This window comes from Pseudoliparis swirei, chromosome 11, assembly GCF_029220125.1.
Source record: "Pseudoliparis swirei isolate HS2019 ecotype Mariana Trench chromosome 11, NWPU_hadal_v1, whole genome shotgun sequence".
NCBI lineage: Eukaryota > Metazoa > Chordata > Actinopteri > Perciformes > Liparidae > Pseudoliparis > Pseudoliparis swirei.
Genome location: NC_079398.1, coordinates 977,272 through 1,000,799, shown reverse-complemented (window position 1 = coordinate 1,000,799; position 23,528 = coordinate 977,272). Strand labels below are relative to the sequence as shown.

General features: G+C 44.9%; 1 long non-coding RNA gene across 1 annotated transcript in view; it reads left to right on the top strand.

Annotated features, from left to right (window-relative positions):
* LOC130201393 (uncharacterized) overlaps positions 1–23,209 on the top strand; it is a 31,145-nt gene extending 7,936 nt beyond the window's left edge. Inside the window, exon 4 of the long non-coding RNA XR_008833175.1 lies at positions 19,277–23,209. This is a non-coding gene — a long non-coding RNA (uncharacterized LOC130201393). The remainder of the gene's footprint in view (positions 1–19,276) is intronic.
* The last annotated feature ends 319 nt before the right edge of the window (positions 23,210–23,528 follow it).

Here is a 23,528-nt window from a genome sequence, read left to right as displayed (position 1 = left end):
ACTGTCTTGTTAATTGGGGAGAACCATTATAGCGTGCTTTGTGTGATACTAGATTAAATTGTTTGCAAACACACCATAATGATTTGTACACGCTGTAACTGTGTAAGAGCTGCCTCCCCGTTTCTTTTAACAAGAAATCTGCAAAATATCCTCAGGCATTATTTTTGAAGCACTTTTATATAACAAGCTGATTTCATAAATATTACATCGCCTCTCTGTCTGCCGCCTATAGCGCACCATCTCGCATCACGTCTGGTGGTGTATGTAACTTTCAAAGCCACAGCAGCGGAGGCGGCTATAATACCCTTCAAAGTAACTGTCGAGATGTATCACGACCCCCTGCGATCTCTATCCTTCCATCACTGGCGTAATCTGACCATTGCGGATAAATACTGTGAGACGTCTTAAAGCACTGGGAAGACCAGTACCTTAATCATGACTAATCCCTGGTAGAGAGACATGTCTTGGGGGGACACGAGATGGACACATCACCCCAATTAGCAGCCAGTATAGCTTTAAAACCCTGTCATTAGGCGCCCATAACCTTCCTGTCACTCACCGGAGCTGCTGCAGCCTCTACTTAGTGCACTGTTACAATTTGTCACATTCATCCACGACACAGTCCGGTGGATCGGAGCACACGTGGCTACCTGTGCACGTACATACCCGCCGCGTCCAAATGATTGACACGTGCCAGCACATAAGCAAATGCACACATGCCGCAAGGATTTAAATGTTGATACTTCAAGTCACTGCAAATATACGATTTTCACAGAGTCAAATTGGGCTTACGCGGTGTTCTCTCGCGGGTGTGTTACTCTAATAGGCTGATTTATGTATGACATGTCTCCAAGCATTAATATGAATAGACAGTGAGTGTTTCCCAAGCCACAGCGTGCCCACACTGTTAGGCCGTGTTCAAAATGTGGCGGACATATTCGAATTATGTGTCGGAAAGAAACATGCATTTCAGATACCTTTCTTTTGGTTAATGAATGACAGGGGAACACGCACATGTATTTTGAATATCCATATAGCTATCAGCTCAGTATGCAGATAGGGTCCCTCGTGCTTTAGCGTAAGATAGCCTTTTCAGGCCTTTGCTGGTAGACAGTGGAGCATTAACTGTTATCTTTGCGACAGCACTACCATTAAGCCCTCAACAATAAGACCAGGGTCAAGGATGAAGTTGAATGACAGCTCAGGATGAATATAATTTCCGAAGAAGCGCTAAAGAGGGGTCTTGTACTCATACTAAAAAGCAGAATAATAATTTGTTCACCAAGTTGTCCGCTCCTACATATTTTCATTCGTTGCTCCGCTCTCGAGTGAGGGGGTCAGATATAAAGGAGGACAATGACCAAGCTAGTGAGATTGATGGTGAGGATGAACGGGCCAGCGTAATCTCGGCTAAATCAAAGCTATTCACCGTTAATGAAAATAAGAGAGAGACCACACTGTAAATCATCTTATAGTCTAATGTATTAGTGATAATGAATTCACGCTGCCACATTTAACCTTAGTTTTGCAATTCATTATATTTGAGATTAACAAGGGAGGGAACTTAAGTGAACTGTCTGTGGGGAATTAAAGCTGGGGCCTCATTGTCAATCAAGGATTGTGTTCCGATGTCTTTCATTAGGGTTGGAGAAATTAAATAAGACTTTCTTTTAATGGCGGATGGCTCTCCCATTTAACGCTTCTCTTGCTCTCCCAAGATAGTTAACTCTTCATTATCCAAATTAAAGGCATCCATCTCTGTTGGCTCCTGCCACATTGCCATGACCTCTACCTGTCAAAACTTTCATGTAAGCTCTTGAGTGATGGATGATACCCCCGAACCCCATTGTCAAAATTATCCAGTGACTGTCCAACCCTCTCTGATCCATTCAATCCATCTCCCCAGGCTACGTGCCACCAGCCATGATTTAACAATGAAGCCGAGGCACTAATTTACTCTCATAGAAATTAGAAACTACCTTTTAATTATATGCCTGGGAGTGTTTTAAGAGTTCATGAGGATCACACCCAACGCTTTCAACTCGACTTCGTGGGGGCTGATCATTTATATTCTTCAAACGTGTTATTTCAGGGGTCGTTCAACATACCTAGGACCTGAGGGAATGTGAGAAACCATCAGGAACAGGAAAGGAGGAGCGTGTTGAAATCAGTGTTCACATTTGAAGGTCACAGCTATTGACAAAGGACATGATAAGATGGGGAAATACCGTAACGACCCAATAGAATAAAACGTATCCAAGTTTCAAACCAGTTTTTGAAACATATTTGATTATCCTATAGGGGCTTGATCTCTGACTTTGAAAACCTATAATATATGCAGGTGAAGTTTTCGATCAATAGATGTTGTTCACCGTGGCTGTTACTGCTTCAGAAGTGGAATTGCATCATGCTCAACTGTTTACCGAGAGTCTCTGTTGACAAAGGAAGCTCAGTCCTCTGAACTTCCTCCCAATTTTTACCGCTTATATTTGCATCACCTTCAGACACATGTAAATATTCAAACACATGCCACACGTCATACATAAAACATGATATAAGTGGTCCTATTCTTGTCTGACCTCTTGTCCTCCTGCTCTTCACCCAGACAGATGTAGATGACGCTCCAGACACACCTCACTTCCTGAGAGTAGAGTTATAGCTTCCTGGGAGAGGCACCGCCGTCCCCTGGAGCCCCGAGGAGTTCGACAGCTACCTATGGAGAGGGCACGTCTCTGCCTTGTAGCCCTGCTCTGTGGCTTCTCCTCTCACTTTGAGATCCTCTGTGTACCTGTCAAAGGGTCAAAAGGGTACGCTCGCTGCAGACAGCAGGACTGTGTTTGTGTGCCCGTGTGTGTTTGTGTTTGCGCTTGTGCACGTGTGTGTGTGTGTGTGTGTGTGCACGTGTGACCCCTCTGTGACAGATGCCAGGCTGTTTCATGTGTGAGGTGTGGGAGTGCCGGGTGGGCAGGTGGGTAGACGCGCATGTGTTTGCGAGTGCATGTGTGAAGGGAAGTGTGTGGGGTTTGCAGTGGGTGCACTAGTATAATGTGAGAATGTGCACTCGTCAGAATGGGCAGACGTGCTTGTGAATGCATTTGCATGCACGGGCACATGTGCGCGCTGTGCATGTGTCGTATACCTGCACACATTCTTTGAGTTGAACCGTGCTGAAAGTCAAATGAGAACCTGTTACTCGGCCCTTAGGAACACAGAAACCCCAAACTGCAACCGGAACCGGAGCACAACAGATGGGGGGAGGTTGGGGGGTGGGGGGGCTGCTCTGGCAGCCAAGCAAATGATGAGCTAATCACAGCAAAGGAGGTGACCAGAGTTGGTTACAGTTTATTCAGGATTATGACTCAATCATGCAGGTTTATGGCACTTAGGTAATTATTTAATCAAAGAGTGGAGGAGTCAATAGAAGTCGACAAGAGATTAATTATAAGTCGGGGATGACTTCGGTTCATTGTTTTTGCTGGTCCTCTCTCTCGACAGTGGCAGAAGGGAGAGTTGATGGGATCATTGGGAGGGTGAGTGACAGCACTAGCGGAGCAGGAATAATCAGAGTGGCATAGTTAACACTGAACCCCCCTTAGCACCGATCGAGATCAATACAGTGCTATCCTTGATTAAAATGTTTAATTAGCTGTATTAAAGTGCAATACGTAGCCGGGGAAAGGAGAGAAAACATCCCTTCTCCTCTGTGTATTGATCACAAGGGATCTTTAGCATCAGCCGGTGTCATGAGCTAACTGTTGCTCTCTATCTACTGGTGGCTCAGACAATATAGAACAATATGAAGCCACACATGCATTTTGGCAAGCATGTGCGAAAGCGCGTGCGTGCTAAGGCCATGGTTAAACTGACAAGATGTTTAAAAAAGTTTTTAAAAAAGTGTAAAAGTTGAAAACAGTTCAGTTGCACTTGGTGGTTCACACTAAAAGGGACAGAAGTAGCCGTGTAAAGAATGAAAAAAGGTGGTCAATCCCAGTGGGAAGTGTCAAAATTGGAAAAGTACAGAAACTGTAGCCACAGACTCTCCTAATCCGATGGCGGAAAGCGGTGGGCAGAGGGGGTTTCCGGAGCTATTCGACCATCTGACAAGCAGCACTGACTAAGCATATACTGCCCCCCCCCCCCCCCTTAAGCCCTCTGTGACAGATATAGGAGAAGGAGCAGGCCGGTGGCAACAGGGAGAAGGTGCATGAGTCACTTAACTTATCGTTAGCAACCTGCTATTATTTATAGCCGATGGTTGGAGGATGAAAGGCACTGGATAATTCTCTCTTAGTTATCTGCCAACAGATTTCTACTAATAACTGTCATTTTTAAATGTATAGTGGCTTTCATGTTGGCGGGAGTGACCTGACGTACAGTATCTTCACATCTTAGAGATTGCAGCGATGATGGACACTCGAGACTACTCCCAAACTTCAGACACATGACCTGAGGAAATGGCTAATTTCAGCAGAAATCGTTTGACTTCCTTCAATGATATATGTAAGATCATCAAGCAATACAATTACTTCAAGAAAAGCATTGTTGTATCATGTTTCATGTATAAGTCTACCAAAGATTTCTTCCCTCTAACTAGCCTTCCTTCCATAGAGGAATGAAGGCCTGCGAAGCTTCATGTATGCCGATTCTAGGGATTTCCCCTCCATGTGCGTTATCCAGTCCGTGCTGTTTTATTTGGCTTATGGGGAACAGGATGTGAGATTTTCACCAGCAAAACGGGGGCAAGTTGAGACACAAAGATGGACATGGCGGTTAACTCCCAGATTGTGTCACCAGAGAAGAGAGATGAATGGTAAAAGGAAAACAAGCAAGGGGAAGCTGACTATTTGTCTAAAAGCTGCACGGAAGTTTCTAATTATATCCACTCTGAGACCTGTAACCTCCACCGAGACACCCGGCCACACACTGACACGCATTCGCAAACACACACACACACACACACACACACACCGCTGCAGATACCTAACCTTCGCTCGCCCTGCAGTCGCCTTCGAGCAACAACCAAATTAGACGGCGAGGGGAAAATAATGTCCCCCCTCTTTAGTGATGTTAAAGGCCAGTAATCTTCCATTTACACTGACATTAAGGAGAAGCTAGTTTCACACTAACATACTCCTGTCATTAAAATTGCAAAGGGGAAGAAAAGGTGTATGTGTGTGTTTAAGGGGTTGATTGAGGGCAGGGCTGTCATGCCTGGTAATATGGAAGCTGAGCCACAGAGCCCACGAGCCCCCGGCGGGCAGATGGTAGGATGGACAATGAGGGGCGAGGGTCCCCTGTCTCTAATTCTCAGCTGCACTTCTAAGATACGCGCTATGTATGAAATGCGTTGGCAATGATCCATGTCCTTCAACTCCTCATCTACCCCTAGCGGCTCCACCCAAGCCAGCTGTGTCTGTGTGAGCTCACTGGGCTCTGACAGCAGGGATCAAAACAACATGTGAACCAGCCGTGACACCGACGACCGTCACAACAGGCGAGCGGCCGCACGACGCGGCTCCCGGAGCCGCATCACAATGGGCGAGGTGTGTTGTTCGAGTGGCGCCGGGCATTCAGCATGTTTGCGTCTCTACCAAACACAACGATGGCTAATGCATTAGTCAGTCATCGTGTCACACTGTGATGTTGCTGAACACAATTAGCTCTTTGAGCTGCAGTGGAGAGCGAACGTGAACCAACATGAACCTTTAAAGCTTTGTACTCAGATCAAGGGAAAAGCTCAAAGCTCTCGCAAACTTTGTTGCCTTCTTTTTCTTGGGGGGAAAGTGAGCACACACTTACATACCTCAAAAAGACATAAGGGAATGTGAAAGAGTGAGTAAGCAGGAGACGGCGAAAGGGAAGATGAAGAAAAAAGAAAAAAGCTTTCAGCAGCTTGTACGGATATTGATGGTTACCTTCCAGTCCATATGGGTCGAAGACAGGAAACGTGTGCCTTCCTGTTTGATTATATTGGAACAGCAGAAGTTCAAAGATATACACGGGATGCTAGAAGTATTAGATAGGTCTGCTTATTTTAACCGCTGCACAGGTGTTCTCAATGAAGAAGCCCATTCATGGACCCACTTAAGACTCTGGGTCTATAAAAACGAGTGGGATGAAAGAATAACGCAAAAGAAAAAAGAATGAGCAAAACATCAAAGCTCTGACAGATGAAGTTTCAATCAATTTATAAAAGCCTCTGGACACAAGTAGTTGCCGGTTACATCCTTTGAAATTATAAATCAGTTTAGTGGAAATGTTAAGGGGGGTGAAATTTATACGACCTGTACGTACTGCCTTAATATATTTACCACAGCAAGTATTATTGTTAACAAACCGCACTCTTGTTCTCAAAGTAAGAAGTTGACGTGAAGAGAATAAGATGTACAGCATCGCAGCCCTCCCCTCATATCTCACACGAGCGCAATACACACACACACACACACACACACACACACTCCTGTCACCCTTGGAACAAGTTATTTAGGCAGTGAGGTATTGTCAGTAGAATTTGTGGGTGACTGGAACAGATAATCAGTTGTTTAGCTGTCCTCTTCTTCCCACAGGAAGGAGCCGACAGCTTTAGGCCATCACTTAGGTCACATTTAAGAGGCCTGCTGCAGTAGCTTGCTGTCCACACTCACACACAGACACACACACACCCACACACACACACACACACACACGCAGCAGCGATGCTTTGCGCCCGCTCACAGCAGATGGAGTCCTGAGTGACACGTCCTGGCAGAGAAAGGTTACATCATGTAAATAATGCGATACTCTGCCAGACTTTAATGACATCAGACTTTAATTCCTCCTCTGTGTTTTATGCCACACAAACACACATCTCATCCAACTATTTACGAGGATGCTTTGCATCTGTAAACCTCAGCTGGCAATGAAATTATATTGATGCTAATTATGAACTTGGTTGTGACATTTTAACCCAATGTATTGTCTTTAGGTCCAGAATACTTACTCGCACGACAAAGTATGTCGCAGATATTCTCCACTTGACAGTACGCAGCCCTGCTAACCATATGCCGTTGAAAACTGATTATTAGATTTGATTAATGTGTATCATACACAATTACTGAAATATAATTGAACACAGTGGCCGTTTTTGGCACTGCTCCCCGACAGTGGACATGTGCCGACGCGGTGAAGGGAGTTAAAAAGGCCAAGCAGCTGCAGAGGCAGACGCGCCTTCTGTTCAGCCAAAGAAACTGTTATATATCGAAACTGCATTTCACTGTATTGTTTACTTAGAAGCCCCCAGATGTTGTGAACATGTGGATGTTTTATATGGTAGTTAACCGCAGGTCACGCTTGGACTGCCACTCGCTCAGAAACAATTAATAAACCATAAACAGTCTAATGTCCTCTCTGCTGAGCATTAGGTTCATACTGCTGCCACGCAGAGAAGAAAGGCAGTGAAAACACGCTTTGGGTTCAGTGGGGGGTTTCTTTTAACTTTTTTTCAACTCTTCTGCTGCAGAGCTGTGGCTTTATAAATAAGGTGGTTCATTTGACCGGCAATTTGGAGACTGTTGCCGTGACAGTAAACTGATCACGGTGCTGCTGAACTTCCTGACCCAGGCTGTTGTTGTTTGCTGCTGTACGCAGAAAAACAGAGTCCAAAAACCAAGAGTAGTTTGTTTCAAGTGGGGCTTGTTCCAACATGATGCAAGTAAATATAGCCGTTGTCTGGTGGCGTCTGGTCTGATTAGACTGCCATGAAAGGCTCTATTGAGCACAGGAATCTGGTTTATGCAACATGTCCAATTATAAATATCATAAATGGATGACTAGATTCCAGCTTTAAAGGCAGATGGAAACGTCGTCACACCAAACAATTCTACATGTGAAACATGGAAATGTCTAGTTTGTCAGGGCACAAACGTAGCACTTTTTGAAGCAAACAACAATGATTATTTGTATAAATAGAGTTTTTATGTGCATTACGGGGAGTAATTACGAACTTGGTTATGATATTTGAACCCACAGTATTTTCTTTAGGTCACACATGGCTTATCTCTTCCCCATGATCTTCTAGCAGGGGTCAGGGGTCACCCAGCCATCAGAGGAAGCCATCACTGAGAAGCTGACCCCTCCACTGGCCCCCACCTTTCATATGTCTCTGTGATTAGTTTGCCCATGTGACAGGTAGCAACTTAAAATGAAACGCCCCATAGACACCCTCCCAGGAGAATCTCTCAAGCAAAACATATATACACACATTCTTGCTGCTCTGCTAGTAAGTGCACTTTCAATTACACGAGGAGAGGTGTGCCTTCAGATGCTCACTACTCATGGCTCAGAGCTCTGCTAGGTCCGTTGGCTTCGGGAGAGTAAATCCATCCACTCGGCTTCGGCGGCATATCAGGTGTCCTCTGCCTTGTCTCTCATGCGTGATTGGTGTGTACCCACCCTGAAGCTGCAGATGGGACTCTGCTGGATGCGGTGGAATCCAATATCCATTCAATCTAGACATTATGTAATGGACAGATAAACGAGGTTCAAACTAAGCCTCGCAGCCAGTGTGTCTTAGCCTCCATGTGGTCGCTGCGCTTACAGAGGAGGAAGTGAATTGTTCTTCTATTCTTTCTTTTTCTTGCACATGATAATTATTTCTACAGCTTCATGTTCCTTTGTTATGTATGCGTGGTTCCGGAGCAACACAGGCACTGTCCACAGGAATCGGTTTGACGGTGCACTATTCCCCTTGAAAGATGTCACGGTGTCAAGTCCATTACCTGAACATTGTGCCATGTTACTCTCTATCTATTGTGGAGACTTGACAAAAGGATAAAGTGCACCACGGGTCTAAAGCTGCTCTTAAGACAACAGGTGACCTTTGTGAGGGTTGATTTCAAGATGTCCCCTCACCTTCCACTTAGAGAAGTGTACTCTGTGCGTTGATGCAGTCATCAGGGGGTGATTTGGCCGATATACCAGGAGACCTATTGCTCATCAGAAAGCTATCCGCCATGCTGATTCAGTCATATGTAGAGCCGCTGGGATAATTTGTGACAGGCCTGCCACGTCAATGGACTTTGATTGGAACACGGTATGCACTCCAGGATTTTCCACTGAGTTGAGTACTCTCACACCCTCACTCCGTCTCAAGATCTGTGCTCGTGCCTCGCCATATTCAGATACTCTAGCCCCGAAAGATTTCTTTCATAAACTTGATCAAAAACGATCCGTCTCTTCTTTGGTCTTGGAGTTTCTCTCTGCTCTCCTCCTCTATGTCCTGGCCTCTCCCTGGCCTCAGCCTGGGGCCCCGCTCTGCTCGTTGAAAGGTAACAGAATCTTTCGGAATGACCCACTGAAATCGCCAGGTTGATTCACTGATGTTTCTGTCAAGGAGAGGCACAAAGTAAAGGACTGTGTTTACCCCCACAAAACTAGAAGTGTCCATTACAGTGAAGCTCTCTGTAAGAAGGAAGAAAGAAGGGGGCCCTGAGCCTCACTGAACTGTTTTAATGTGACAGAAAGAAGAGGAGATCGGTGCATACCCACGCATTAAAGCACAGACACAAACAGACATTTCAAGAAGAACAGAAACCTTGTCTGAGACACCTGTTCAATTCGCTGTTAACTCTGACACTTTGAAACATGTGGCGTAGCTGGGGAGCTGTAACTCTGCCAAATGCTTGAATATACAAGTTCAGCTGTGCACCGTCATTTTTAACACTTCGCAGTGGAAATCATAGCCTTGGCTCTCCTAAGCCGAGAGACTCGGTTCCCCTCCATAACCTTTTCTCCAGAAATAAAAGAAATGAGAGAATGATAATAAAAAAAGAGAGAGAAGAAGAAAGGATGTGGACTTGAATAACTTCCAGAAAGAGCATGGCGAAATACCTGCAGTGAGTTTCAAAAACCACAAGATCTTTCATCTGACTGTTTTGGCATCGCCGGGTGGGAGCCTCGGCACTGACCATAACGTAGGTATGGCTAATCCGCTTTCATCGACAATATCGCACAAAGGGAGTATCTGTCCGAGTGAAGAGGGAGATTCTGCCGACATAAAAGGTTGACGGGGAGTGTTGCATGTCTGTACCAACATTGTCCTGGTCCTTATTATTCTTTGCACATAGCTGTAAGTCTAAACAAGGCCCGCTTCCTGAGGAGGACTGCTGTGCACTCACTGCACTCACACTGGCCCCGGCGTTGTTCAGCTTTGGCGTGTGCGCGTGTGTGTGTGTGCGTCTGTGTGTGCGAGGCCCCGGCACTGTTGAGATGACCCTGCTTTCTTTCTATAGGGGCTTTCACTCTGCAAGAGCTCAGCCCCTGTAAAGAGGGAGCCTGTGCTGGTACCTCTCTTAGCCTCTCTTTCTTGTGCACGCTCTTCTCTTTCATTCTCTCTCTCTCTTTCTCTCTTTTTCTCTCTCTCTCTCTCGCTCCCTCTCTCTACGCAGCAGCAGCAGCAGCTTGAGTACTTCCAGCTGCCGACATTGAATACCGCCTCCCACACACGCACACACTCACAGGTACAAACTGGTCCACTATAGAACACATGTACACACGCACACACACACACACACATACACACACCTTCCTCATTAACTGAAATGCCATTGGTAGTTTCTCATTGCCTCTGCATTCGTCCTTCTCCCGCCTTTTTATGTTGGGCATTTATGGTGTGGGTCTACAGACCATGTCTGCAGGCACGCCGCTCCTTTCACCCTCAGCTACCCTGCTGTGCCTGTGCCCCCAGACAGGGTGGATATGGGTGATGATTTATGGTCCATATCAATAGTAGACCCTCCATTCTCCTCACAGGAGGCACTCAGAGTACAGCAGGTAAGCAGAGAGGAGCTGCTCCTCCCTCACACCAGAGGAAACTCCAGCAAAGCAAAACAAAAACAAACAAAAAAGAGAATGCAGATTCAAATCACTTTTTGCATGTGGCCTGGTAGAGACTTAGAGAGAGATATGGATGTACATGTTCATACACACAGGAGGAAAACTAGAGTCCCCAGTAGCAGCAGTATGTCTATCAGTTCTTTCAATGTGTTATGAAATATGAGGAGAGCACCAGAGGAACCTGTTGCTGGGCTATAAGACTGAAGCAACCCAGGGAAAAAATGGTAATGCAAGCGAGAGCGGCGGCAGGGGTCTGCCGGGGTGTAACCATAGCTGCTAAACTTGCATTCAGGCCTTTTCCAGAGCTGGGCTCGGGGTATGCAGACGACCGAGGGGCTGGAGTCTTAGGGAGGACTTTAAGCCTCTTTGTCAAGCTCCTCGGAGCTCAGTCGACCGCTGTGAAGAGGCCAAGGCATGCAGCTGTCTAGCAACAAGAACCCCTCATACCACAGATACTGACCCGTGGTTAAGGAGTGTGTGTCTACAAATGTGTATGTGGCTCATATTGTGTGCCTGCACATGGTTTGAATATGTGAAAGTGGGCCGTTGATGAATATCGCACCAGGTGAGACACTAGGTATGTGGAAGGTTGACCAAATCCAATCAAAAACACACTGTATACTGTCTACCCCAAGTAATTAAACAGTTTATCGACATATTTTGCAGGTTAGGTTCACATTACACTGTAATTGTTTCTCCTGTTTATAATGGCCATTATGAAAGCCATTCTGAAGGTGATTTCAATGAAAAATGATTGGGGACAAAATCCTCAGTGTTCTGAAATCCAGCTGAAAGCAAAATTACTTTTTAACAAAACATTCCCTCTTTTTTTTCCCCTGAAAAAATGTCTTATTGCTGCTCAATAAGAAAACCCTTTTAGACAGAATGAGGTCTGCGGACTTTGCCTCCCGAACACTAAAATCATTTTATGATGATCTCTTAATGACCACTATGGACCATAGATAGTATATAAGAAATGCATGTCGTCACCACAGCGGCACCTATCAGTTGTTGGACTGTATTCGGTTTTGAAGTCTCGAGTTTGGCATTTTCATGTCATCATCTGGGTTTTTGGTTTTATGCCACCAGAAGTGGCACAAATGGAGGTGCTAAGTACAACCACATGCCGAATAATATTAGTTTTTTGTCAACCAAAATATTACAATTGATGAACTGAAAACACACTGAAAGTGTTAAAGTTCTAGGACGAAAACGTGAACAACTCACAGACTGGACGACTTTATGGCCTGTTTTAGTCTAAATGGGTCAATCATTTTCTAAATGAACATCATGCTGTAGTGATGAAGACCATATAGTCATGTTTACAATATTTACTTAGGTAATAAATCAAGCGAAAAGTGTTTGCAACCAGAGGAATCAACCTCCTGCTGGTCAGTAGAGAGAGTGCACATTTAAGTCACTTCCTCATTGGCTTCACTTTTCAGAACTGGAGAACTAATTACAGCAAAAAAAGTACTCTTTCAGTTTAAATATAGTAGTAATAGTAACTTGCACACAATTATTGTTTAAAAAATTCAATTAATAAATTGATCCGACTATCATTTAACTGATCCTGGCCCATGCAATAAATCATTGTTTTTGTGAAAATTGTGAAAAACAGAATAACAATGTCATCTATCAATGCGTGATATCTAAGGTGCTTTAACAGACATCTCATTTACATGACATGGACAGTCTTTGAAAGCGCAGCGACATCAACATGCCGAGGCCCTCTTCCTCAGCCTTGTGACGTGAGCCTGAGACGTTGGACAGCATGGTAAACCTAAGTGGCGTCTTTCGGTGAAAGCATTATCAGTGAAACTAACACCTCCGTTGGAATGCCGCAGAACCGCCTGGAGACACGGAGGAGCTGGTTTAATGCAGCCCGTCCTGCTCCAAATGAGCCGTGGTGAATTCTTCACCGCCAGTCAATCCCTGGGGAGGCAGTCAAGAAAACCCTATTATATTGGGGGGCAGGCACCGCTCAAACTGACAGCAACTGCTGCGACAGCAAAGCTCGCAGAAAGAGAGCGAGAGCGAGAGAGAGAGGCGTGTTCGCCTGCTCTGCGTGACAACAGAGTAAATTGCACACAAGTTGGTCTCATTTGCTTTGGATATTGGACTGGCACAAAGAACAATGGACTTTGCAGTTCAAATGGAACACACCATCCAAATGATGCAAATAAATCCAATTCAGAATTAATCCGTCTTCACTCTTGTCTTGTTAATGCTGCTTTGCTGGTTTTACATCAAGAGTAAATCCACAAACCCCGCTGTCCTCTTAAAAAAAAGAACAGTTGTTTCAGTTTTTGCTGAATATCATAGCACGGGATATGATAAACCCACCACCCCCCGCATTGCATGAGTTTATAATAAAAAAAATGTTTTAAATTTGATTTTATATTTCACTCAAAATGGCCACTCCTGTAATTGTACTGCTAAATTGCACACACACAGACCAACACAAACCTGCCATGGAACGCTTCTGCAGAAGGACAATTACTGCAGGGTTACAGTCAGAAGTCCCTTCTCTGAGATAAATGTGTTTGAAACATTAAAGCAACAGCAAACATGTGACATGAACAGAACTAAAGCATGGGAGGAGGCGAGCCCACGAGTGTTGCTTTCAATCTGAGGGATAACATGGAAAAGGTCAAGTCTGAGTTGGCAGATCACACATAATCACCTCCCACACAATGCTGCTGCCCTATTCTACTGCAGCCACCAGATGAGAGGAGGACATAGATAGACAGAGGAAGAGACAGACGGATAGAAAGCAGGAGGAGAGAGACACCGGGAAGGACAGAAAGGAAGACGAATAAGAGGAGGAGGAGGAGAAAGCATTATCATTCCAAGCATCAACCCCATAGCAGATGTGCTGCTTGTCTTTGGCTGTGAAGGAGTGGCGTGTGACCCTGTTCACCTTCAGCCTAATGAAAGATTGACTGACTCAGTTGCCTCACTATGCCGGAGCGTATGCATGCTCGACCAAATATTATTGGATGCAGGGCCTGGAAATGATCTCGGAGCTTACAGAGGATGGGGGACGTTGTCTGAATGCAGGCCCATAAAGTGAACTAATCAGAAAGTGGACTGCGAGCAGAGCAGCACGGACAAATGACGAGAGATTTGTTCGCGTCTAGTTATGCCGATGATTTGACATGGGTCTGGACTCAAGGTTTCAGGGTACTCTTGGAGCTTATTTCAGCTCAGTCTGATTTAGGAATTAAAGTGGAGACACATGTAAAGTTGAATGTCATCCAACGGCACAGTGGTGTCCTTAGAATTACACACGCACACACAACCAAAATCAAATATATTCGACGGAATTGTTATAGCAGATCAGAATCACTGGATGCAGAATCAAAATGAAAAACTAAATCCTAATACACGGTCTTAATTGATGACCTTTTAACCCTCCTGTTACCTTTACATTTACTAACATATTTTACCCTCGGGGTCAATTTGACCCCAGCAATTAAAACCTCCAGAAAATTATTAGAATTAATATTGTTTCCCAAGTTTAAGTGTGAGGTACTTTATGTCTGTTTGTTGACTACCTAAATAGCCCTTTAAATATATTAAAAAGTTGATATTTCTGATATGTTTGACACAGTGAAAAACAGCCTGGGGTCAAATTGACCCCAAAGAACACCGACGTTAAACATTGAATGGGGTCAAATTGACCCTAAAGGCAACAGGAGGGTTAAGCTCCAGCAGGACATGCATATGAATTTACACTTTTGCGTTCACATTTGGGATAGACACAAACACCAATCAATACTTAAAGTTCGAGACCAGTCATTCTTCCTGTGGCAGCAGGGCATCCCCTTAAGACCGAGTACCGTAAATCAGCCGTTATCCTACCCCCTGCCAATGGAGCATTTGTATATGCAGGATACAGCAAGAGATTGCACACAGAACACACACGGAGCAACCTTGGTTTGAGTAAATAAATCATTTGTACACGTACACCATGTTTTGAAGAGCCCATACCTGATCGGTACTAAAAGTATCACACAATTAATGTTCATGCTGAAGGTCACAGAGCGAAGATAAGCAACTAATCTTGACTGAATGCAAATTAAGCAGCAAGATACAGACATGAAAACACCCATTCAGGCGCATATGAAAGGACAATTATGGGGAGAAAGATTCAAAAACACAATTAGTTGTGGTAATGATTAGAAGGAAAGGTAATCATTTAGTATTATTACGCACACATACAGTACAGATCGGCTGTTTTCTTTTTTATCCTCTGTTGGTCGATAGCTTTTGTTTACAGTAAAACATTACATGTTGTATTATTATATAAATGGTGATGGATAAAGTGGTTATTCCTAATATTTGAAGATCATCTGACATCAATGAGTACATTTCATTAAAATTAGTCCAAGGCTGGATAATTGAACTGTAGAAAAACAGCTTTTTTTTCAATTCATGACTAGTGTTGAGGAGAAATTAGCAGCAAAATAATTGCAGCCATTCATGTTATAAAACATATTTGCCGGATGAATTAAGTTCTCCAAATCAGATGTGGGAACCCAAAATCATCTTGTGTCACATTTAATAAGGAAGGTCTGCAGACATCAAGACGGGTGACGCTTTCTGCCACGTCCAATTAGTTCTTCATTGCCGTCTGGGTGCCTTTACAGCGTCAATCAGCAGGCAGTAAACATTGTCTTTCAGCAGCAGCCTACCTCAGGGGGACTGCCTTTAAACAACAAAGTCAGCTCTTTGACAACTCCCCTTCTCACCTTTCAGCACAGCCATCCCCAGACGTGAAAGCACACCTTCTCATAAAACACAGCCACAAAACACTAATACACCCTCTTTTGAGACTTTATGGGCTCTCCTCACACAATTACCCATGATCACACTATCAGCGTTTGATTTCACAACTCATACCCGAGCTGTGGGTGTGTATAGGCGTGAGAGTGCGCAGGTCCGTAGAGGCGAAGGTAAAAAGGGAGGGAGCGAGGTCTGGACCGGGGTCGTGGCACCGCCATGTGAGAGCCACAACCGCAGCACATTTATATCCACACAGGCCGGCTCGCATAGACACAGACATGAGCGTGCACAGACTGATAGAGGAGCGGACGCATGCATGCAAACCCACAAACACACAAACACAGATCTTTCCCTCCACCCGCCGGCTCTCTGTAGCCTTTCTCTCCTTGCCCTTAGCTGTTTCCCAGATTCCAGATGACGTCCTGACAGGAGGGCTGAGTGACTGGAGGTGAGGCTGTGTGATGACAGACCAGGGCCTTTATCAGTGACCAGCACACTGCCAGCTTGCTGTTTGAAGATTAACTGGCAGATTGAAACCCAAAACTGCTGCCGTTCCTGCTCGACTCCCTGCCTCTTTACATATATCTTTTTTTCTTCTTCTCTTCTTTCTTTTTTCTTTCTCTCTTTTTAACCCTTCGCTAGCCAGCTGCAGGAGCTCACTGGGTTTAATGTAATTGGCCTATTTCCTGCATATGAAGTCCCCGGTTTGTTGTAATTGACTAGGTCTTTTATTGGCTGTGAGACGGGTTAAATGGGAACCAAATGGAGAGGCAACACAGGAAGCTTAGGTCTGGGCTATCTGATACTCATCAAATCAGCCAACCTGGATGCAGAACAGCTAAGTGCTGAGAATGTGGCTGCAGTGATTAGCAGCTGCATGAGGATTAGTATGTTAGTATGGTGTTGGCATTTGTTCGTCAATGTTGGCTGTGAATTATGTTCGTCAGATTTAGTCAGTTCTATTGTATTGCGTTACTTTCGTGCACTGATGCTCTTTCTCCCGTGTGGAGTTTTGACTTTTTATGGACAAAAGTGAATCCTTATCAGCCAGGGATGTCAACATCGACATACTTTTTTATTTATTTTCATCATGCTCTTTTGTAGCTGCAGCACTTCATTTCACGACAGCTCAAAGTCAGCGAATAGGATGCGTGGAGATTCATCTCGTTTCATCAAAACATCTCATGCAACAGAAGCATTCACAAAGCTGATATTCGGCTCTTTGATGTTTGCCAGAGTAAATGGACTACCAATGCAAAGTACAAACACTCCTCTATGCTAATATTCCTCTGGGGTCTTTGATGGCACCCGTAGTATCTGTGAAGTGTGTTTTGAAAAATTGCATCGGTAAGCCATCCAAATAGCACGAATTAAAGCCTATTCACTCTTTGTGCCTTTTCAGTCGGATTGGTGAGGGGGGGGGGGGGGAAGAGAAAATATAGATTTGGAAAAAGGTACTCTGTAGTGGGGAAATTGGAGCATAAACAAGGTACGGAGTAAGTGACTTGTAACAGGCAGCACCAAGCAACCCAACCAGCACTGTGGCAGGGGTCCAGTTGACTGCCAGGTGACATCATTTGGCATTGTTTCACCACTCCATTTGTTTTATTGTGCTCATTGTCCTCCCACATTCACTCAATCAAGTGGGTCTTTTTGTGCTGGTTGTTTAGGTAGTCCAGGTGCACCGTGCTAGTGGAGGCTTCCTGTCTCCCCAGAAGTCCTTTCAATGCCTCTCCTGCCGCGGGTATTGTCATATCCCGCAGTGCATCTGAAAAGAAGCAGCAGCTCTGTGTAAATGTCAGAGAGGTGACTTGTTTTTAACTCTTAACGGGCACTGAATAGCTTGTGTGTGTGTGTGTGTGTGTGTGTGAGAGAGAGTGTGTGTGAGTGTTTGAATAAACCAGCTGCCTCCTGGAAGCACTTCCTCACTACTGTGCTGGACAATATCTCAAGTATGAATTTACAGTGTGGCGCCCCCTGTTGAAAAGCTGCTTCCCTTTGACCGCTTTGTCGACGTTGTGATTTACTTGTACGTGTATTTTGACCCTTTACTTCTCATATGAGAAGTGGCAGTTGTTATTGTGTATTCTGAGGCTGTAAAAATGGAGCTTTTTGTTCATTCGAGTGAAGGTGCAACGCTTTGTTTTGACTTTAGGTGTCTCTACTTCAGGAACATGACATACAAAGACTCAAAATATAATGACAGCCAATTCATTCTTCATTGAGGCATTAAATTGGTTTAATCCACCCGTATTTGTGAAGCTTTCACACTTCCCAGCAGAGCCTCACACGTTCCAGGAAAAAGAAAGAGAATTTATTCTCGATCATAGAGGTGCTACTGTGTCGTTCACAATGAATGCTTTATTAAGGGAATGTGTGTTTTAGCCGCACAGCAGGACAATGAGACGAACATGGCTAATGACGATAACATGAGTGAGAAGACAAATAGTGGCCGAGCCAGAGAGGAAGCCACAGAAGTAAAGCCACGTCAGGTTGAATTAGACCATCTGAAGAGCTTAGCAGGCGCAGCTGACAAAGTCAAATTTGTCCAACATATTTCAGCCCACCTTTCCCACATGTGTTCACTACTCCCAGCCTTCAGCACCGGACAAATATTCCCACATTCCCACATGACCCTCCGAGGGAAAGATGTCCTGGACTTTTACTCGAGGGTTCAGTTTATCTTTGAAAGCCATCGGCCAAGTTTCCTTTGCATACAGGCTAATTCCCCCTCTCCCCCACACCCCGGCTGACAAGGTATTAGTCTGAGGAAAGAAAGAAAAGAAAAAACACTTTTTTGTCTGTTTCCTCGCCGTCTTTCTTTTTCATTCACCCACGGTCTTTCTTTCTGTTGTGCACACACACAGACGCACACAGAGCTGTGCCCTGTGGTGAGTGTCTCACATATGCCATCCAGTTAGCGGGGTATTTTTGTCTCTGTGAGTGGGCAGCGGTGTCAGTCAGCTCAGCAGAGGGAGAGCTGTGAAAAGCCAGTCACTAACAAGCAGAGAGATTCCCCCCCCTGCATCCCACAGCCAGATGGCTAATCTCGACAGAATAAGAAACACACATTAGAATCAGATTTGGAGAAGTGGAGAGAAAAAAAGACACTAAGACCGTAACAATTCAAATTCCTTGCGGTCAAAAGTCGTCTGCAATGAGGTGAGAGCAACATAAAAGTCTCCTTTTGTCAAAATGGATTCAATAGTTAGACGAACTGGAATGGCCTTGGTAAGCTTGCAAAGGGAGACACCAGTGCTCGAGGTTGGCCCTGAAAATTTAAATAATTCGTGTTTTCTGGGCAGGTGTAGGGTGAAGTGGATGATGGTTGAAAAAAAAATCTTTTATTCATCTATTATCTATTTTTTGCCTTCTAGGAAAGGGACCATCTACCAAACCCTTAAAAAATAAAAATAAATGAGATAAAACACTCTCCTTATGGCTACCTCCGCCTGTGGCCTGAATGATGACAAGTTTGACTCCTGCTGGCGCCGTGCCAGTGCATTGCCCAAGGATGCCCCCGGGTGTCGGAGGCAGCGTATCTATTACCTGCCTGTGTAGACTGCTCCTCCGAGATACACAGACGCTGATGTCTGCTCTCCTTCCTTTCCAGAGATCCATGAGCCACAGACCCACGCAGACACACCTGAAGCCCACCATCTGGCCGAGGCTTGAGGACCATGCTGCCTCCAATGGTCCGACCACTCAGCCCTCTTCCTGTCACTCAGCCTCGTCAGCCGATGCTGTCAGCACAGGTGGCATTCTCTACCTCCTTCTCTACGGGGAAAAGAACAACCTGACAGAAGCTTTGAGCGTTCACACTGTGAGCAGGAAAATCGAGACCCCTGTACAATGTGGTGCAATGTAACACATCGTAACAGCCGTGCAATAGAGAGGCTGCTGAGACTGTTGACTCAACACCACGGACACGTTTGATGTTGTAGTTTGGGATGATCTTATATTGCAACAAGAATTTGTCAGCTTGTCACTGAAATATAGACATATTTTTTTCGATCAATACAGCAGCAAACAAATTATTTACGAGGCAAAGACTTGGTGGAGGAATGTCTACCTGGGCAGAGAAGTCTGTGTGCACTGCAATCCAAGTTGTTCTGTTCTTTGTTTACACAGCCAGGCCGGCCTTCTAGTGCAAGTTGCTGCATGACGCCCTGCAAATCAAATATCTCTTATATATTATTTATCTTCATGATTTCAGCCAACAAACTCACAAACCATGTAGCAGGCCACGCTTGGCTGTCTGGTTTCTTTTGTTGCTCACAGTGTGAACAGAGCGTTATAACGCCGTCCTGATCGCCAGCGTCGCTACGGAAACAGAGCGGCCACCCTCCGGTTCTACCCCGGCTAAAGACTGAGCGCTGTGGGCACCGTTAGCTGCGCGGCTCAACCATCGCCATGTTGAGCGCTATGCTGGGAATTTTGAATGTAGTGCCTCTGAAGAACTCCTCATCTATAAAGACATAGGGCCTAAGAGGTTGAAAAGATCACAAAAAATGGCAAACATACAATGCCATAGCTTTTTTGTTTTGTTTCCATCGACAGCATAATATATAGATTGTAGAGGCTTTCCTTGTTGGCTGTTGTGTGTTTTGTTAGCATAAATACGTATCAAAAACAAATGTCAAACCTTGTTTTGCAATCCGCATGCAAAGCCTAATTTATGTTATTTACATTCCCTAGAATCAGACGCCTGATTTTATGAACACCAGGAATCATGAACAGCTGTTTGATAGAGAGAAACTAATGATGTCATGCCCAGAATCATCTGTGGGGAGCGCAACACCACGGGGGCTGTCACTCGACAACAGAATGTCAGCGGCGGCAGGGCCTGTGTTTGGGGAAGGCTCTTGTCAATCATCTTACGTGCAGCGGGGGAGCAGGTGGGCTGACCAATCAGAGAAGGTCCCAGCACAGCAGGAACGGCACCAGGAAGTGAAGCGCCATCTGGAGTGAGGACGAGCTGTGTGAGTGGGCAACTGAAACAAAGTGATGACATGCTGGAGGAAAGCTGGTGGAGTGTGCTGTTGGATATAACAAGGGCATTTGGATTCATGCTGCCTATCACACCAACTCTGCTGGTTATTCTAGTCGTCAGATGGTGCTTATTAAAGATGTGCACCGGCAGCCATTCCTCCCATATAGGGGGAGGAGACATGTGTGTGGCATAGCCAACTAGTATGATGGGTAGAATACTGTTACCAGCATTAACACAGAGCACAAGACATGGTATCACAATTCTCAGGTTGATTAGTGTAACAGCCCTTCCATCCCACACACACACACACGACATCAATCAGATATCATTCTTAAACCAGGACCAGTCTATTTCTAACTGCACGATGCCACTTTGACAGCTGACAATTTGCCAGCTCATAAAATATAAAAGGAAAAAAAACGGTGGCAGTGAAAACTGGTAAATTGAAAATTATGACATTGAGTTTGATTTGAGGAAAAGGATGAGAAAATCCATTAAAGCAGGTTCTGCATGGAAAGAGCTACGTCTCTCTCTCTCTCTCTCTCCCCTTTTATGTAACAATGATCTTTTATTCCTTAGATAAGAGACAGATCTGCTGAGAGATAGGTCAGAGGAAATGGAATTGAATAGAAATCTTTGCGCTACATTTACTGAATCATCAATGTGATTAATAGCAGTTAACACCTCGTAAAAATAGAGCCGCAATTACAGCGGAAAATTAGGGCCCCGCATTACCATCGCGCTAATAAGTACCGAATATAATTACATTTATCGCAGTGTTGTCACAGAGATTGATAAATTCACGCTCAATCTCGTTAATCTCTCAATAACACCCAGCACAGAATTTAACAATTACATTTTTTGTCAACCTAAATGAAGGTGAGCGATCGCGAGAGCAGGTGGAGGTAGGAGAAGATGGAAAGTGGCAGCGTGAGGGAAAGAGAGAGCAGATATGCTCCCGTCCATCTCGAGTATTTTTCATCCTATTCCCAGCAGAGGGGATAAAACAGAGAATTACAAACTCTAAAAACTGTGTCTTTGTGTGCTTCTCTGAAAGGAGATACTCTCCAGCACTGAAGAGATGAAGCTCAAAACAAAAGCAGCCTGAATTGGACCAGGATTAGCTTTAATGGCAGTAATTACCAGAGGGGATAACAGCCCGGTCCTCTCTGCCCATCACTGAGGCCCCGAGCAGAGGACAGCAGGAGGGGGAGAGAAAGACCTGAAACAGGGCCCGTCCTTGGCTGCCTGTGTGGCTACATGGTGGCAGCGGTTTAACACATTCAATTGTCAAACACTTGGACGGCCCATCTATGTGTGGCCTCTCCTGTGCTAAAAGCCACTACTGTATCCCACCGCCACAATAATGGCTGTGCATAAAAAAGCACTAGGCCCTCCACAATGTTGCTTCTTGAATTACAATCTGAGCTGATGGCCCTAAATTATAGCAGCAGGGGCACTTTCTCTTTCTCTCGAGTTCATCTTAATGGCTACGTAGCCTCAGCAAGCTGCGCCGCGTGCGTCGATAAAACGTTTTGGGGGCATTGACAGTGATGTGGTCTGCTGCCTAAAAACAAGAGAAATTAATATGCAACATGGTGCCACCTTACACCCATAGTGGAAGATGGGCCCCCAGACATCAGTGGGAACAAAGGAGATAAACGAAGAAGAGCCATGTGCGGGACAAGCTGCTCACAGGGGTATAATTTATATAGTATTAAATCTCTGCTTCCAAACCCTAATTTGAATGTCAGCCCTCTTGCCTCGGGAGCATCGCACACTGAAGCTAAATCAAATATACAGTGCCCACGTGCTGCTGCTCTTTCTCCTCTGCCATCCGACCTATACCTGCGTACGATATTCCTTCATTCCCGAGGTGTGCGTGGTTGTCTGACCTGCGGTGCATTGGTTTCCTGAAAATCGGATCAATAAAGAACAACCCACCAGACAACCTATCCACAGGGAAGCTGTATCTATACATATCTCATATGTCCAGACTGTCCGCACGGTGGACTGCGTCAGCTGATCACACAGGTTCAGGATGCGCTGAATAATATGATCTCCCGATGTTGCTCATTTTCCGATTGATCATAAAAATGCGTGAATTGCTTCCGTAAAGCGCATCAAATGGATGTGTTTATTGTTTCTTTATCAGTGTCAAGCAGATGAGGAAGAAGAGCCATGAGTCTCTGAGGTTGTCGTGATTTGTAACCATCACACTGTATGTTAAACCTGTAGAGACTCAGGTTAGGGCCTATACACTGTGGTATGGGATTGTAATGAGACACATCATGAAGCCTGGTGTGTGGCCTCTTTTTTAATGAACTCTTTTGAGATCCGGCAGAAAAGCCTTCACAGGAGAGAATGGAGCTGCCGTTTAAAACTCCACCTGTGACAACCGAGCTTCGTACGGCTCTTATCTCGGGGATGAATCACGAGACATCATCACATTTCTTGGTCGGTTAAAGCTCCTGTATGACCCTCCTCCGTCTGCTCTGTAGGATTTATCTGTTTAATCTATCCACAATAAACCAAGAAGAGTGTTTTCATGTTCACCTCAAATGGAGTGTGGATTATTTGCAGGTGCACGTCTGCATGGTACTGTGAATGGATATGGAAAACATGGTCGCTACCGGATTCAACACCTACCTTTGTTTTCCTCCCAGAATTTCAATACTGTGGCATTCCATAAGTAATCTATCACTTTCTGACCTCAGCCCTTTCAATTCGGACAAATGTTTTCCTGCGTGTTTATCCATATGAGAGAGTGTGAGAATATGATTTGATGACAGAAGATAGGGGCCCTCACAGTTCACCCACATTGTCCGGCCCACCCCACCAAAAGACATGGATATCTTCTTCAGAGATAAAC